The sequence below is a fragment of the Peromyscus maniculatus genome, chromosome 12 (genome assembly GCF_049852395.1).
Source record: "Peromyscus maniculatus bairdii isolate BWxNUB_F1_BW_parent chromosome 12, HU_Pman_BW_mat_3.1, whole genome shotgun sequence".
NCBI classification, from domain to species: Eukaryota; Metazoa; Chordata; class Mammalia; order Rodentia; family Cricetidae; genus Peromyscus; species Peromyscus maniculatus.
Genome location: NC_134863.1, coordinates 42,298,226 through 42,314,873, shown reverse-complemented (window position 1 = coordinate 42,314,873; position 16,648 = coordinate 42,298,226).

Here is a 16,648-nt window from a genome sequence, read left to right as displayed (position 1 = left end):
CCAAATACAAGGGTACCTACATTTGTAAAAGAAACATTACTAAAGCTTAAATCACACATCAAATCCCACAATCTAATAGTGTCAGACTTCAGTACCCCACTCTCACCACTGGACAGGCCTGCCAGACAGAAACTTAACAGAAAGATAAGAGATATAACAGATGTTATGACTCAAATGGACTTAACAGACATCTATAGAACATTTCACCCAAACGCAAAAGAATATACATTCTTCCATCACCTCATGGAATCTTCTCTACAACTGACAAAATTTTCAGTAGTAAAATATATCTCAACAGATAAAAAGATTGGAATAACCCCCTGTATCTAATCTGACTACCATGGTTTAAAGTTAGAATTAAACAACAACACAAATTGCAGAAAGCCTACAAAATCATGGAAACTGAACAAGGCTCAACTGAGTCATCACTGGGTCAAAGAAGAAGTAAACAAAGGAATTAAAGACTTCCTAGAATTCAATGAAAATGAATGCACAACAATCCTAAACTTATGGGAAACTATGAGAGCAGAGCCAAAAGGAAAGTTCATAGCACTAAGTGCCTACCTAAAGAAGTTGGAGAATTCCCACACTAGCGACTTAACAGCACATCTGAAAGCTCTAGAACAAAAACAAGCAAACTCACCAAGGAGGACTAAGCAATAGAAAATAATCAAATTGATGGCTGAAATCAATAAAATAGAAACAAAGATAACAATACAAAGAATCAATGAAACAAAGAGTTGGTTCTTTGAGAAAATCAACAAGATAGACAAGCCCTTGTCCAAATTAACCAAAAAACAGAGAATATCCAAATTATCAAAATCAGAAATGAAAGGGGACATAATAACAGACACTGCGGAAATTATCAAGTCATACTTTAAAAACCTGTACTCCATAAAATTGGAAAATGTAAAAGAAATGGACAATTTTCTGGATAGGTACCACATACTAAATCAATTAAATCAAGATCAGATAAACAATTTAAATAGATCTATAACCCCTAAGGAAATAGAAGCAGCCATCAAAAGTCTCCCAACAGAAAAAAGCTCAGGGTCAGTTGGTTTCAGTGCAGAATTCTACCAGAACCTTAAAGAAGAGCTAATACTAATACTCCTGAAATTGTTCTGAACAATAGAAACAGGAGGAACAAACTCTTTTTACAAGGCTACAGTTACCCTGATACCCAAACCACATAAAGATGAAAGTAGCAACGATAATTACAGATCAATCTCCCTCATGAACACTGATGCAAAAATACTCAACAAAATACTAGCAAAATGAATACAATAACATATCAAAAGAATCATCCACCATGGTCAAGTAGGCTTCATCCCAGAGATGCAGGAATGGTTCAACATATGAAAATCTGTCAATGTAGTCCACCATATAAACAAACTGAAAGGAAAAAATAACCACATGATCATCTCATTAGATGCTGAAAAATGTCTTTGACAAAACCCAATACCCCTTCATGATAATGGTCTTTGAGTGATCAGGGGTATAAGGAACATATCTAAATATAATAAAAGCAATACACAGCAAACCAACAGCCAACATAAAACTAAATGGTGAGAAACTCAAAGCAATTCCACTAAAATCAGCAACAAGACAAGGATGCCCACTCTCCCCATATCCATTCAATATAGTACTCAAAGTTCTAGCTAGGGCAATAAGAAAACAAAAGGAGATCAAGGGGATAGAAATTGGAAAGGAAGAAGTCAAATTTTCATTATTTGCAGATGGTATGATAGTATACATAAATGACCCCAAAAATTCTGCCAGGGAACTGTTGCAACTGATAAATACTTCCAATAATGTGACAGGATACAAGATTAACTAAAAAAATCAGTAGTCCTTCTATATACAAATGATAAATGGGCTGAGAAAGAAATCATAGAAACATCACCCATTAAAATAGCCACAAATAACATAATATCTTGGGGTAACTCTAACCACACAATTGACCTGTATGACAAGAACTTTAAATCTTTGAAGAAAGAAATTGAAGAAGATATCAGAAAATGGAAAGATCCTCTATGCTCATGGATAGGTAGGATCAGCATAGTAAGAATGGCAATCTTACCAAAAGCCATCTACAGACGCAATTCAATCCTCATCAAAATCCCAATGCTATTCTTCACAGAATTGGAAAAAACAATACTCAACTTCATAAAGAAAAACAAAAAACCAAGGATAGGCAAAACAATCCTATACAATAAAGGAAGTTCCAGAGCCATCACCATTCCTGACTTCAAGCTCTACTATAGAGCTATAATAATAAAAACAGCTTACTATTGGCATAAAAACAGACATGTTGATCAATGGAATCAAACCAAAGACCCTGACATTAATCCACACACCTATGAACACCTGATTTTTGACAGAGAAGCCCAAATTATGCAGTGGAAAAAAAGAAAGCATCTTCAACAATTGATGCTGGCATAACTGGATGTCTACATGTAGAAGAACCCAAATAGATAAGCATCTGTCTCCATGCATAAAACTCAAGTCCAAATAGATCAAAGACCTCAACGTATATCCAGTTACACTGAACCTCATAGAAGAGAAAGTGGGAAGTAGCCTTGAACACATTGGCATAGGAGACCACTGCCTAAATATAACACCAGTAGCACAGACACTGAGAGCAACAAATTAATAAATGGCACCTTATAAAACTGAAAAGCTTCTGTAAGGTGAAGGACAGTGTCAATAAGACAAAACGACAAAAACCTACAGAATGCAAAAAGATCTTTACCAATCCTACATCTGACAGCGGGCTGATCTCCAAAATGTATAATGAACTCAAGAAACTAGACATCAAAATATCAAATAATCCAATTTAAAAAAATGGGATGCAGATCTAAACAGGATTCTCAACAGAAAAATTTCAAATGGCCAAAAGACATTTAAGAAAGTGTTCAAAATCCTTAGCCATCGTGGAAATGCAAATCAAAACGACTGAGATACTATCTTACTCCTGTCAGAATGCCTATGATCAAAAATACTGATGACAACTTATGTTGGAGAGGATGTGCAGAAAGTGGCACACTCCCCACTGCTAGTGGGAATGCAATCTTGTATAGCCACTCTGTATGGTGGTATCTCAGAAAATTTGAAATCAACCTACCTCAAGACCCAGCAATACCACTCGGGCATATACCCAAAAGATGTTCAACCATACCACACAGACATAGGTGCAACTATGTTTATAGCAGCATTACTCATATATCCAGAACCAGGAAACAACCTAGATGCCCCTCAACCAAAAAAAAAATGGATAAAGAAAATGTGGTACATTTACACAATGGAGTATTACACAGCGGTAAGAAACAATGTCATCATGCAATTTGTAGGCAATTGGATGGAACTAGGAAAAATCATCCTGAGTGAGGTAACCCAGACCCAGAAAGACAAGCACAGTATGTACTCACCCATAAGTGAATATGAGATGCAAAGCCAAGGATAACCAGGCTACAATCCCTAACCCCAGAGAAGCTATGTAAAAAGAGGGACTCTAAGAGGGACACACATGGATTGCCCCATGAAGGGGAAAGGGTTAAGATCTCCTGGGTAAACTGGGAGTGAGGAGTAGAGGGGAGGGGATAGGAAATAGGAACATGAGGGTTTGAGATGGCCAAGTTGGGGGAGGGAAGGAGAGGGAGAGCAATGAAAGAGACATCTTGATAGTAAACCATTAAAGAGTTAGGGAGAAATCTGGAGCTAGGGAAATCCCAAGGAACTCACAAGATTGTCCCCACCTAAGACTCATAACAATGGTGGACAGGGTGCTTAAACTAGCCTTCCCCTGTACGCAGATTGGTGTCTACCCTAATTGTCATCATTAGAACCTACATCCAGTGACTAATGGAAGCAGGTGCACAGACCCACAGCCAAGCACTTGGCCAAGCTCCTGGAGTTCATTTGAAGATAGGGAGGAAGGATTATAGGAGCAGAAGCATTCAGGATAATGGGAAAAACCACAGAGATAGCTGACCCAAGCTAGTGGAAGTTCATGGATTCTGGACTGACAGCTGAGACCTGCATGGGATCACACCAGGTCCTCTGAGTGTGGGTGAAAGTTGTGTGGCTTGATGTGCTTGTCAGTACCCTGGCAATGGGACCAGGACTTATCCCAGGTACATGAACTGGGTTTTGGAGCCCACTCCCTATGGTGTGATGCCTTACTTAGCCCTGATGTGGGGGAGGAGGGCTGGTCCTGCTCCAACTTGGTATGCCAACCTGTGTTGACTACCCAAGGCTGGCCTTACCCCCTATGAGGAGGGAATGGGGGTGGGATGGTGGGATGTGGAGGGAGCGGGAGAAGGGGAGGAAAAATATGGGTTGGTATGTAAAATGAACCAAATTTAAGTAAATAGAGAAGATTTGCTTAATATTATCAAATATTACATACTGGATATAATTTTTATATGTACTTATAATATACAGACATGCACATATAATGTACATACACACACACACACACACACACACATACTTTCAGTCATTTTGTCATCTAGTAGGTTTGTTTATGGCAGCATCAGGTACAAAATCCTACAAACACGTAATATTTCTTATATTTTCTTTAATTTTTGAGAGTAGAATAAAATACATATATTTAATTACTTATAATTACATACGTATAATATAAATACCTTCTTCCTTTTCCTCCTTCTGAACTCTCCCATATTCTCCTCCTTGCTCTTTTTCAAACTCATGTCTTCTCTTCATTAATTATGTTACCTGCATATATATACATGTATAGTCCTAATATAGCCTGGTTAGGCTGTGCAGGGTTACTTGTTTGCATATACGTCTCATGCACGTTTTGTAAATTCACAAAAAGAATTAGTGTCCACTGACTAAGATAGAGAGGAGGGATTATTTCACACTATTTTCCAAACTTTTTAATATGATGATACTTTTTAATCTGCTTATCTTTTCACAGAGAGGTCTCTATTTTTGTCTTCAGGCTTAATTTCTTCTAAATTCATAATCCACAAGACAGATGGAGAAGTTATGTTTTCTTTCTTTTTTTTTCTTTTGAGACAGGTTCTCACTATATAGCTCTGACTGTTCTGGGACTCACTATTTAAATGAGGCTGGCCTCAAACTCCCAGAAATCTGCCTGCCTCTTCCTCTGAGTGCTGAGTTCAGAGGCATGAGCCACACACAACACTAAGTGAAACAGCAGTTATCATGTAATTCAGTGATATTACAAAGTGAATTGTTTTCGACTGTAATAATGCAGGAAAGTGGTGGAGAAATGCCATCTCAATAATAAGAAATAAAAAGAAAAGAAAAAATAAAATAACAGAAAATTATAATAAGAAAGTGCTATTTAGAGAGAAAGGACCTAAATATGGTGATAAAAGCTTTCCTGAGTAACTTGGGACACTTTTAGTCTATATATTTTTTTTTATAATCATCAATACTTTCTGGAATATTGTTTTTAAAGTCAAGAAGCTGCACCACAGTGTTGGGCATCTCAGGACTGGCACAGTTAAGGCACAGCTGAATTGCATGCAACCTTTTCATTTCCCCCGAGAACTTTTTGTCTCTCCTCTACAATCAGACGTAGTCACATTTTCCTTTAACAAAAGAGTGGAAGCCAGCTCTGGGATTGTACTCCAAATACTGACATCACGTAAGAACCAGGCAAAGGCATTAAAAGTTCCAGAAAGAGGAATGCTTTCCATTTAATCCCTGGACTTTGATGATTCAGGAAGAAATGTATATGGTAAAAAAAAAAAAATTAACTCTGTACATTAACCACAAACAGGGCAAATCTTCCTTTTAAGGAAATGTTCAAATAAACGCTTCAAGCAAAAAGCTCCCTGGTTAAATGACTTGTATTTTGTCATCATGACTATTCCCATCTATGTGAGAGGCTAACAATTTTTTTTTATGGTTTTATTTGTAATGGACGAAATTTCCAAGAAATGTCAGGCCCTTGTTCTCACTTGTTGACCAGCTTCAGGGTAGAGCTTTGGTTTTTGTTTGTTTGTTTGTTTGTTTGTTTGTTTTTCCCCTCTCCTTTCTTTAGATATTAAATTGTTTAGAATGTTAAGAAAATCACTCCTAGCTTTTTGGAAAGTTTTATTTTCCCCCCTCTTCTTTCTTTTTCCTTGTATTTCCATCAGATGTAGCCCTGGATTCTTCAGTCATGCCTCCTATGGGCAGATCTATCTTATCCACACACAGCTGGGCTACTGTGGGCTCACTGTCTCATAGAGACATTCTGAACTTTAACACAAATTGGTCCACATTCAACAACACTGAAGCCACAGGTAAAACATTTTACATATTTAGAGTGGGTGTGTCTGCTTAGTGTGAGCCTTTGGCAGGTGGATGTCCATCTGCATCTACAGCCACTGTTTTCTATGCCTCTTCCTTCTGCAGAGCCAATGAACTAGGATGATGGACCATGACAACGGCTCTAGGTCTGTCAGCCTTTTGGGGTACAAGTCAAGGAGTCACCTTACCATTACCCTCAACACCCTGATGAGTGTCCCTGGAGTTTAATGACCTTGACTCTGAACAAACTAGTATTCATGGCTGACATGACTTTTAAGACTAGCCAATCTATGACTCAGAGTTAGAAAATGTTTTTTAAAGATTATTTTTAATTATGTGTATGTCTACATGCAGGTATATACACATGAGTACTTGTGAAGACCAGAAGAGGGTGTTGGAAAGCCTCTGGAGTTGGAGTTGCAGACAGTTAAAAGCCCCCTGATATGGGGTATTTGGAACTAAACTAGAGCAGCAGACGTTATTAGCCACTGAGTCATTTCTTCAGCCCAGAGTTGGAGATTTTATTAAGGGTGCTTTAATGCAAGATTAAATATGAGAGTTAGGAGAAAAAGAAAAGGTGCTCAGAAGAAAGTAAGACCTACCCAAGTGTGAGTACAGGCTCTTCAAGGGACAGTGACAGCCCCTTGGTTTAAGAAAATCTCCTCTAGGATTTTGGTGGAGTTTCAAGTTACTGTCTTACTACTGTGTGGTTCCTGGGGCAGGGGTGGAGGGTAGGGTGGCAAACAGTGCTGCAGAGATGCAGAAAGGTAGATAGCTTTACTATAAAGCAAAGGAAGTTTCACTTGAGATTCTCAGGGGATGTCTGGGAGAAAGAAATGAGGTCCTACTCAAGGTTATGTAGATACAGGCCTTAAGCCCAACTCAGTGCTATTTTAAAATATAAAATATCTACATTTGAAAGACATATTAACTTTATGTTGGAGGCTGACAAGAGGTTTTAATCTTTAGAATGAGGGGGTCCTCTCCCTTCTCATGTCCTCACAATGTCCCGCCTCAGATCCAGAGCAGATTCCAGGCTTCCCAGAACACCAGCTTTTGTTTATACTCTAAGCCCAACAGTGAGATGGCTGAGAACTCCAGTGCTCATTCCTGTCTCAAACAAAAGCAAAGCAATGCCATTCTTCACCAGAAGGTTGCCCAAGAGTCTTCACAGCTGTGCCATTCTGGGTTTCGATTAGAAATTGGATTATAAACTGCCTCTGGGCAGGTGGAAGCAGCTGAATCAGTTAGGCCAGATGCTCCCATCCCCGAGGAAGAACTGCTGAGCAAGGAAGATGAGGAAGCTCATTTCCCAGGCTGGCCTCTTTGTCATATGAACTTCCATATATATATTTTCATTAGCTAGTTGTCTAGGGAACGAGATCCCAGCCAAGAGAATTTGCTAAAGCTAAGCATGAGAACAAGGGCTTATTTCACAAGTGTAGATTATCCTGAACAGAAACTCTATAGGAATTTTTTTTTCTGATGAGAAACTTATATATTTAAGTTTTAATGATTTCATAAAATAAGTTTTTAGTGTGGTAAGAAAAAAACTCTTTGAAATATTATCATATGTTGTATATTTCCAATAGACAGTTTATGAGTTTTCAGTCTTTTTCATGTACATCATTAAAACTCTAATAAAAACACAAACACTCCAGATGTACAGTTATTTGCTTAATTTTTTCCATTGGGAAAATGATTATAATAAAGAAAAGACCAATAATGAAATTAGTCTTTGTATAATATATTGGTTTTCTCTGCCAAAGGCTTCAAAAGATTTCAAAGCCTGCTCAACAAGTATGTATGTAAACCTTTAAAAATCAAATTAAAACAAACAAAGAAAGCCTTAAGCGAATCAAGTGGAAATAATGACTAAGTCTCCTTTTGAGTATTTGATCATTGTTTTCTGTGATGAAAATCAGTGTGCATATTTATGTATTTTGAAGTCACAAAGAAAACCCAAGTTGTAGGTTTTCCTTTCTTCTTCTCCTTTACACATGTGGTACTATGTTCTGTGTGAAATATTTGTCATTCTTTAGGGCAGGGACAGTTTTTGCAAGCCCTCCCTCTTAAGGCAGAAGGAAATACAAACAATGTGATCATTTAATATTTTATAAAGCTTTCTAATATTTTTCTTCAGAATAAATATTTAGAGATAAATTAGCTGATTCATTTTGTTAATCAGACAGTTAGTTGAAATGTAGAAACGAATTCTTAATATTGGACAAAACAAGTTGCCCATATGATCTCTCTTAATAGTTATAAACATGCATAGAGCTTTCTAGACGCTTCATCCTCAAGATGTTCTACAAGGTCAAGGATATGTGCTGGGAAGGAACAGTAGCTTGTGAATTAACTGACTCCAAGTTCTGAGGAAAACATTGATGTCAGTTTTGATCTAATACTTATATTCTGCCATCACACTGTTGTACAGTCTTGAGGTATGTAGATTCTCTGGCTTTAGTTATCTTATTGGCATATAGAGTGATTATATTCCTTATCTGAGGCTTTGGAGTGAGGAAGTGTGGTGCTTAGTTGCTTTTCCTATTGCTGTGATAAAATAATATTCCCTCCTACCCTCATACAGAATGTATTATATCACCCCCATATTAAAAGCCTTCCCCTTCCCATCTTTAATGGCTCTTTTCTAGGACCCTGGCCTCTATAGACATTCATTCCAAATTAAGCATAAAAATCTAAAATATCAAAGCTTTTTAGAACCTGCATATGGGAGAGAACAAATAAATAGTGTTTGTATTTCTTAGTCTAGGCTACCTCACTCAAAATAATATTTTCTGGTTCAATGAGAAACTATAATATGTTTTCCTGTAAATTCATAATTATAGTTTTCTTTACAGGTGAGTAAAATTCCATTATGAGATATTCCATATTTTTAATATATAGTCATCTGTTGATAGATTTCAAGGCTGATTGTATTTTCTGGCTATTGTGGATAGAGCCACCATGAACATAGAAGCTGTTATCTACTTATCTGTGGTAGTACCTAGAGTCCTTTGGGCATATGCCCAGGAGTGGTGTAGCTGTGTTATAAGATAGTTTTATTTTTACTTCCACCATACTGATTTCCATATTATGTGTACCAGTTTACATGCCCTCTAACAGTAAATGAGGTTTCTTCTTTCCTCATATCCTCACCAGAATTTGTTGTCTTCTGCTTTCCAGAAGACAGTCATTGTGAGTGAGATGACATAGAATCACAACATGACTTTGATGTGCTTTTCCTTGATGACTAAGTATCATAAATATTTTTTTAACCATTCAAGAATAGCAAACTCTAAGTCTTTACTGATAAGGAGCAGTTGTGAGACTTTTTACTATGAAGAACAATCATACTGGTGAGTTTCCCTAGGACCTCCTCAATGTTTGAAATCGCTCTGCAAACCACAGACCACTCATAACTCTGTACGTGTGAGATCTTTCTCATGCGCAAGGTGTCAAAGTGGAAATTAAACAAACAAAAAACCACTAGACATTCAATCTTGCTTACTATGTAAGTGTATTGTGTGACCCTGACAGATCAGTTATTCCCATAGTAACATCAGCAGCTGTGGGAGTAGCAGTCAGTTACAGCATCATACTACCTGTGTCAGCCTGAGAAGTTCTTTTTAAAGACTTCTGCTCAGTTGAAGTGAGATTCTTGACCGAGTCTCTCTCTCTCTCTCTCTCTCTCTCTCTCACACACACACACACACACACAGAGAGAGAGAGAGAGAGAGAGAGAGAGAGAGAGAGAGAGAGAGAGAGAGAGAGAGAGAGAGATTTTCGGATGAGTCAATATGAAGCAGAGTTGAGATTTATTAGGGAGAAAGTTTAACATAGAGTTAAACCCAGGAGTAATGTATACTTAAGAAAATACATACCTGAATGTCCTGCTTAAGTGTCTTTTTTGGTTTGTTTGTTTGTTTCTAGACAGGGTTTCTCTGTGTAGTTTTGGTGCCTGGCCTGGATTTCACTCTGTAGACCAGGCTGGCCTCAAATTCATAGAGATCTGCCTGGCTCTGCCTCCTGAGGGCTGGGATAAAAGGCATGTGCCATGGCTGCCCAACACACTTAAGTGTCTTAATAGCTACACACAATATTTTGGTATTTTTGGTGGCTTCTGGAATCATATTGTTTAAAGGATTGCTAAAAAAGTGATTTTTGTTGCTTTCCTCTTATAAATAAGTTATAGGGTGGTTTCTGAGGTGCTTTGGTAAAATCAGGGGTCACAAACGTGGAACAAGGTGGTTAAGACATGCCTCCTACTATAAATGGAGTTTATGGTATAGTCTTGCTTGTAAGAAATTTTCGGGATTACAGTTCACAAAAGAAGAAAGGCAGTACTTGATCATATACTTTTTGACCTAAAGCATGGTTCCTTGTTTTAATAGGCCTATTAGAAAAATCTCTCTATAAAAGAAATAATGTCTCTACATAGACAACTTCAAAGCAGTGTTTGTTAACTGTGCAGAAATATTTATTCCTATCTTGTAACAGACTTCAAGCAGACTCCTGTGTGAGAGTCTCCTTTCCCTTCTGTGTTCTCTGATTTTCCCTGTCTTTCTTTTTTTTTTTTTTTTTTTGGTTTTTCGAGACAGGGTTTCTCTGTGTAGCTTTGCGCCTTTCCTGGAACTCACTTGGTAGCCCAGGCTGGCCTCGAACTCACAAAGATCCGCCTGGCTCTGCCTCCCGAGTGCTGGGATTAAAGGCGTGCGCCACCACCGCCCGGCCCCTGTCTTTCTATCCTGTATCAATCATCATGAGTTAGCTTATTTTCTTACTTATCCATGGTTTCCTGTACTCAATTTTGGTTATCTGAAGTCAACCATTGTTTAAAATTTTAAATGTGAAATTCTAGGCATATTTTGTGAATTTTAAATTGCATGTAGTTCTAAGTAGTGTGATTTAATCACGTACCATCTTGCTCCCTTTGCCAAGGGATTGGATCATCCCTTTGTTCACATTCATACTTTACACGCAACTTTCCTGTTATCACTCTGTAGCTTCCTCTGTTGTCAGACTGACTGCTGTCAATTCACAGGGCTCATGTTCAAGCCACCATGAGCTAGCCCTTCTTTTGTGGTGTAGTATACTAGAAAAGAGAGAGAGAGAGAGAGAGAGAGAGAGAGAGAGAGAGAGAGAGAGAGAGAGAGAATATGAATCATGTACCCTTTATTACAGTTTATTGTTATAAAAACTCAATTTCACTATTTATTGCTCTTAATTATTAATTAATTATTATTAATTAAGGTTAATTGCTTATTACATATAATTTAAAAATGAAACTTGATAGTATTTTTGTGCACAGAAAAAGACGATTATGTATAGTATATGGTGCTATTTGCAGTTTTGAGCATTACAGGATCTTGGAACATATTACCCATGGATAAGGGATGTACAGTGCATAAACGCTATGTGCTAAAATTCTGCTTGATAGCCTTACAGTAATCCAGAGAGAATAAATTAGACATTTTAAAGAGCTTTGAATGCCACAGCCAAAGCAACATTGCTATCGTATGTGCAAAGTATCTCACTATTACTGGCAAGAAATAGTGAGTATCTTCTCTCATATCTGCCAGTAAGAAGGTTCTATTTTGGAGGCTATTAGATGTAACAACAAATTTGGAACAGAATAGACATAATGGTGAGGAAATTGCACTTTGAACATTCCTCTTGGGCCCACTAATAATAAGCAAATATTATTTTACTGGAGATTGACTAAAACTTAAAGGTAAATTTATCACATTTCTGGGAGAGCTTTAGAAATTCAGTACTGCCGTGAAATGTTGGAATTGCTTCTTTCTCCTCTTGCTTGATGGGGTCACAGTTTCATTTAAGAATAAGGATTTAGTTATGCACCAAAAAAACTAAAGAGTCTCATTAAAAATGGATTGTGACTAGCACTTAGTAGGTGCTCCAAAAATGCTAATTATTTAACTAGTTTTTCCTTTTATTCAATTAATTATGGAGTTGTAGTTGAGGGAAAAACAGAGGTACTGATGTACTGAGTCATTATTTAGTAAAGGAAAAGGGACAGGACATATTAGACCTAAGTGCTATTTTCTTAGACAGGGAGCTTATAGATAATAATCTATAAACATCATACTCTTGCTAATTTACAGATTTGCATGAAAATATTCAATCTTGAATTTCTGTTCTGTGTACGTATGTGTGTACACACACAATATCCATATATATATAAATTTAAAGCAAAATACAAAATTCTATGTATAATTCATAATTAAAATCCTAAAAGTAAAATAACTTCATTTGCATAAAAATCATAAATGCCATTAGAGCAGAGGCCTTCCTCTGACTGCTTGGGTTGCTAATCTAATTTGATCCTTACAGGAAATCCACAGCAAGCAAATAATAACAACTACTCTTATGCCTCAGGAATTGAAACAGATCAGTAGGTTTAAGAGGGCCAATGTTCTCCCACACACAGTCTCACATCTGTTCTTATTGCAGTTATCACTGTTTCTTGATAATTTCTTCCAAGTTAAGAGATATGCAATACATGGTCATATGAAAACTAATCCAGAGGCCATGGTATTCTCTGGCTTCTGTGCTTGTCAAAGAACATGCACCTAAACTCTATGATGTGGGACTACTTCTGGATGATAATTAAGGATCAGACAGGCAACAAAGTGACTGAACCAGGCAAGGTGTGAGCCTCTTACCTAGTGTCTTGCCTATGTGAATCAGCTCCTGTTTAACATCTGCTGACTAATACCATGCTGATCATAGAATTATTACTGAGATCTTATGTTAACTATGAAACACCCAAATTTTGAATCATTAATTTAAAATAACGACAACAAAAATAAAACAAAAACAAATCACACTTTTGTATGAGATTTAAACTTGGGCATCCATCTTGCTAATCTTTGAGATGTTGTTAGAGAAATATCTCCAAAGCATTTTTTTTCAATGCGATTAGTACTTATTGGCTGTCAAGTAGTGTGGATAGTTGAAAAAGCAAAGTACATAGTTCATTTTCCGAAGAGCTTTATAGGAGATAGTTTATCATTCATAGTTCTTGGCTACAAGTGAAATAAACCAATCTGAATGTCTCAAGAAGATGTTAATCTTCATAAAAAATGCTGCTTAGTTAAGAGTCTTTGGAAGAAAAAGGGAACTAATTTAGAGATGTAGCATGAATCTTAAAAGGTCTATTAATAAAATCAAACCTGAAGCCAGGTATTAGGGTGAATGCTGGAAGATCAGAGAAGCAGAATAAGCCACAGCTTTCTCACCTCACCAATTCCTCAGCTGATCCTGTTTCCTCAGACTGGAAGCCTCTGAGTTCTCATCCAAATGGATCTCAGCTGAATTGCTGCTAAAAGCCTAAAAGCTTAAAAGACTCTAGTTCCTGGTCCTCACACCTTATATACCTTTCTGCTTCCTGCCATCACTTCCTGGAATTAAAGGTGTGTGTCACCATGCCTGGCTGTTTCCAGTGTGGCTTTGGACTCACAGAGATCTGGATGGATCTCTGCCTTCAGAATGCTAGAATTAAAGGTGTGTGCACTACCATTTTCTGGCCTTTATGTCTGTCTAGTGGCTGTTCTGTTCTCTGACCCCAGATAAGTTTATTAAAGTGCACAATATATTGGGGGACACAATATCACCACATGGCCTCAATCACTCATGATTAGGTTGGAACTATTGATAGAAGGTGTAGACACTACAGCCAACCCTTGTTATACACTGAAGCTATCATGTCAGTAGCTGTAGTAAGATTTTACATATTTGTCTTTAAGCACAAGTGTAACAGCAAATGCAGTTGGACTAAGGTAAGTTGGCATCACTTAGCTGTGTGTTTATTAAGAAGATATAATTCAATACATCTAAGCACTACATATGTTAAACATGACATTTCCATGTACAGTCTCTAACTAGAAAAGCCAGTAGTAGAGTCGACTGGTCCATGAGATTCACAAGCATGCTTGGAGGTCACAAGAAATGTGAAAAATCAAGGTGATGTGATGCTTCCAAAGGAACAAAACATTTCTAGCAATAGACTCCAAAGGGAAGGATATGGACAAATCAACAGAGCATTTGGAAGTTTGTACACCCTATTAGGACTGCTTCTGACACTTAGGGCAAACAAGTAAGGAAAATGAAGTTTGAAATGACCTTTTGAAAGACGACATGCACTGAACAATTAAAGAGCACTTTAAGTTAGCTAATTGCAATACCTAACATGTACATTTTTGGGAAACACCTCAGAGAAGAAAAAGAAAGACTGACATGTATAATGATGAGTAACAGAGCCAGCAGTAGGACCTCTGCTTTATTGTTTTAAGATGTGTTACATTCATTTATTCTGTGGAATATTTGTTTAATGATGCAAAGATGTGTTGCTTTTTTATGTTACATTTGTTTAACTCTGTGAAGCTGTGTTACTTTGTCCCTGTAAAACACTTGATGGTCTATTAAAGAGCTGAATGGCCAATAGGAAGTCAGGAGAAAGGATTAGCAGGACTAGCAGGCAGAGAAAATAAATAGAAGGAGAAAAAGAGAAAAGAGATCAAAGAGGAAGAAAAGAAGAGGCTAGCCACACAGCCACACAGCCAGTCACAGAATAAGAGTGAAAGTAAGATTCCAGAAGTAAGAAAAGGGAAAGCCCAGAGGTAAAAGATAGATGGGATAATTTAAGTTAAGAAAAGCTGACTAGAAATAAGCCAAGCTAAGGTGGAGCAATTGTAAGAAATAATAAGCCCCTGTGTCATGATTTGGGAGCTGGTTGGCGCCCCCCCCCCAAAAAAAAGAATAAAGAGTAATAAAACAACAAACAACAGTCATCTGGGAAAGATGGAGATGCATCTTACATTGATGGACAAGGTAGTCTTCACAAAGATCCAAAACACAAAATGTGAATTTTTTTTCTTTTAGCTACAGCTAATACATCCAATACGTAGGAGGTCACTGAAGTTCAACAAGGCCAGTTTCTGTTTATTTTAACATAAGCATCATTCAGTGCTGAAGCACTCAGAGGCAGTAAAAAAAAACCACCTTCCTTATTGGAAGCGGGGAAGAGAGTTATACAGACAGGATTTTAAGGACACTCAATGGCATTTCTGTAGAAGTAGCCACACAGATTCAGTGCCAACGGTGAGTTGTTTGGGGACCTTGAGACCAGAACTGTTACAAAAGGGAAAAGAAGATGTCAATGTAAAAGACTGTATTAAGGCAAAAATCCAGGAGTTGAACTAGGAGGAGAACAATCCAGTGATTTTCAAGAGGTCAGAGGGTGAAAATCCTTTACTTATACAGTCCTCTCAGTTTCTAGTTGATTTATCAGCTAGTAAATTGCACTAAGTTTAAGAAAACACACACAACTAGGGTAACAATCAGCAGGTGTAACATACTCACATTTGAAAACTCAAAGAAGAAAACTCACATTAAACCAAAAACTTCAAGCCAGTCTCATTAGCCAAAGATTTTCTAAATTATATTAATTTCAATTCTTAAAATAGTTCCCAATCAGTTTCAGTAAAAGTATCCCTTACCTTCTACATTCAAATTGATTTGTTATCAACTGCCATATTTTCAAAGAACTGTAGGATAATCCTTAAATTTATTTAAGTGGTTTGTTAGGACAAAGCCAATTAGAATACAGGTATTTTAAGGTATTTTATAATCTATTAATACTATGTGGAAGCGGTAAAACATCACATTTATAATGAGGATCAATGGCTTTCTCATTATAGACAAGTATGTGAGCACATTGAAATACTTAAATTCAAAAACTTCACTACTTTCAAGACATAAAATAGAGATATAGAAAATTCATCAGTTTGTATGAAAGAGACATTCACTTCCTACAGAATCTGAATCCTTTATTCATTTGAAATCAAAATATAGATATAAGAATAAAAACCTAAAAAAAAATGAAGAAAGAAAAGACAAGACTATATGTGATTTTTTTTAAACTAGTAGGGATAAGTTCCCTGCAAGCCACTTACCTTTTTACAAAAGTTGCTGAATACCCCAACATAAGACCAGATACCCTGAATTAGAGAGAAGAAATAACTTGGGGGTTCACTTGCACTCCTTGGTACAGGAAAGGATTCTGAAGGACACTGGTAGCACAGGCATTAAGACCAACAATTAATAAATGGGACTTCATGAAGCTAAAATGCTTCTGTATACTGAAGAGCACCATTATGAATCAAAGCAACTGCCTACAGAATGGAAGATATTTAGCAATTGTATAACTGACAGGGAATTAGGTTCTATATTATTAGAAAAACTAAAAAAAAAAAAAATTGAGCACTCTTCAAAAAAAAAAAAAAAACCCAAACAACAACAATTACCAAATTAGAAATTGGGGTATTGCAAA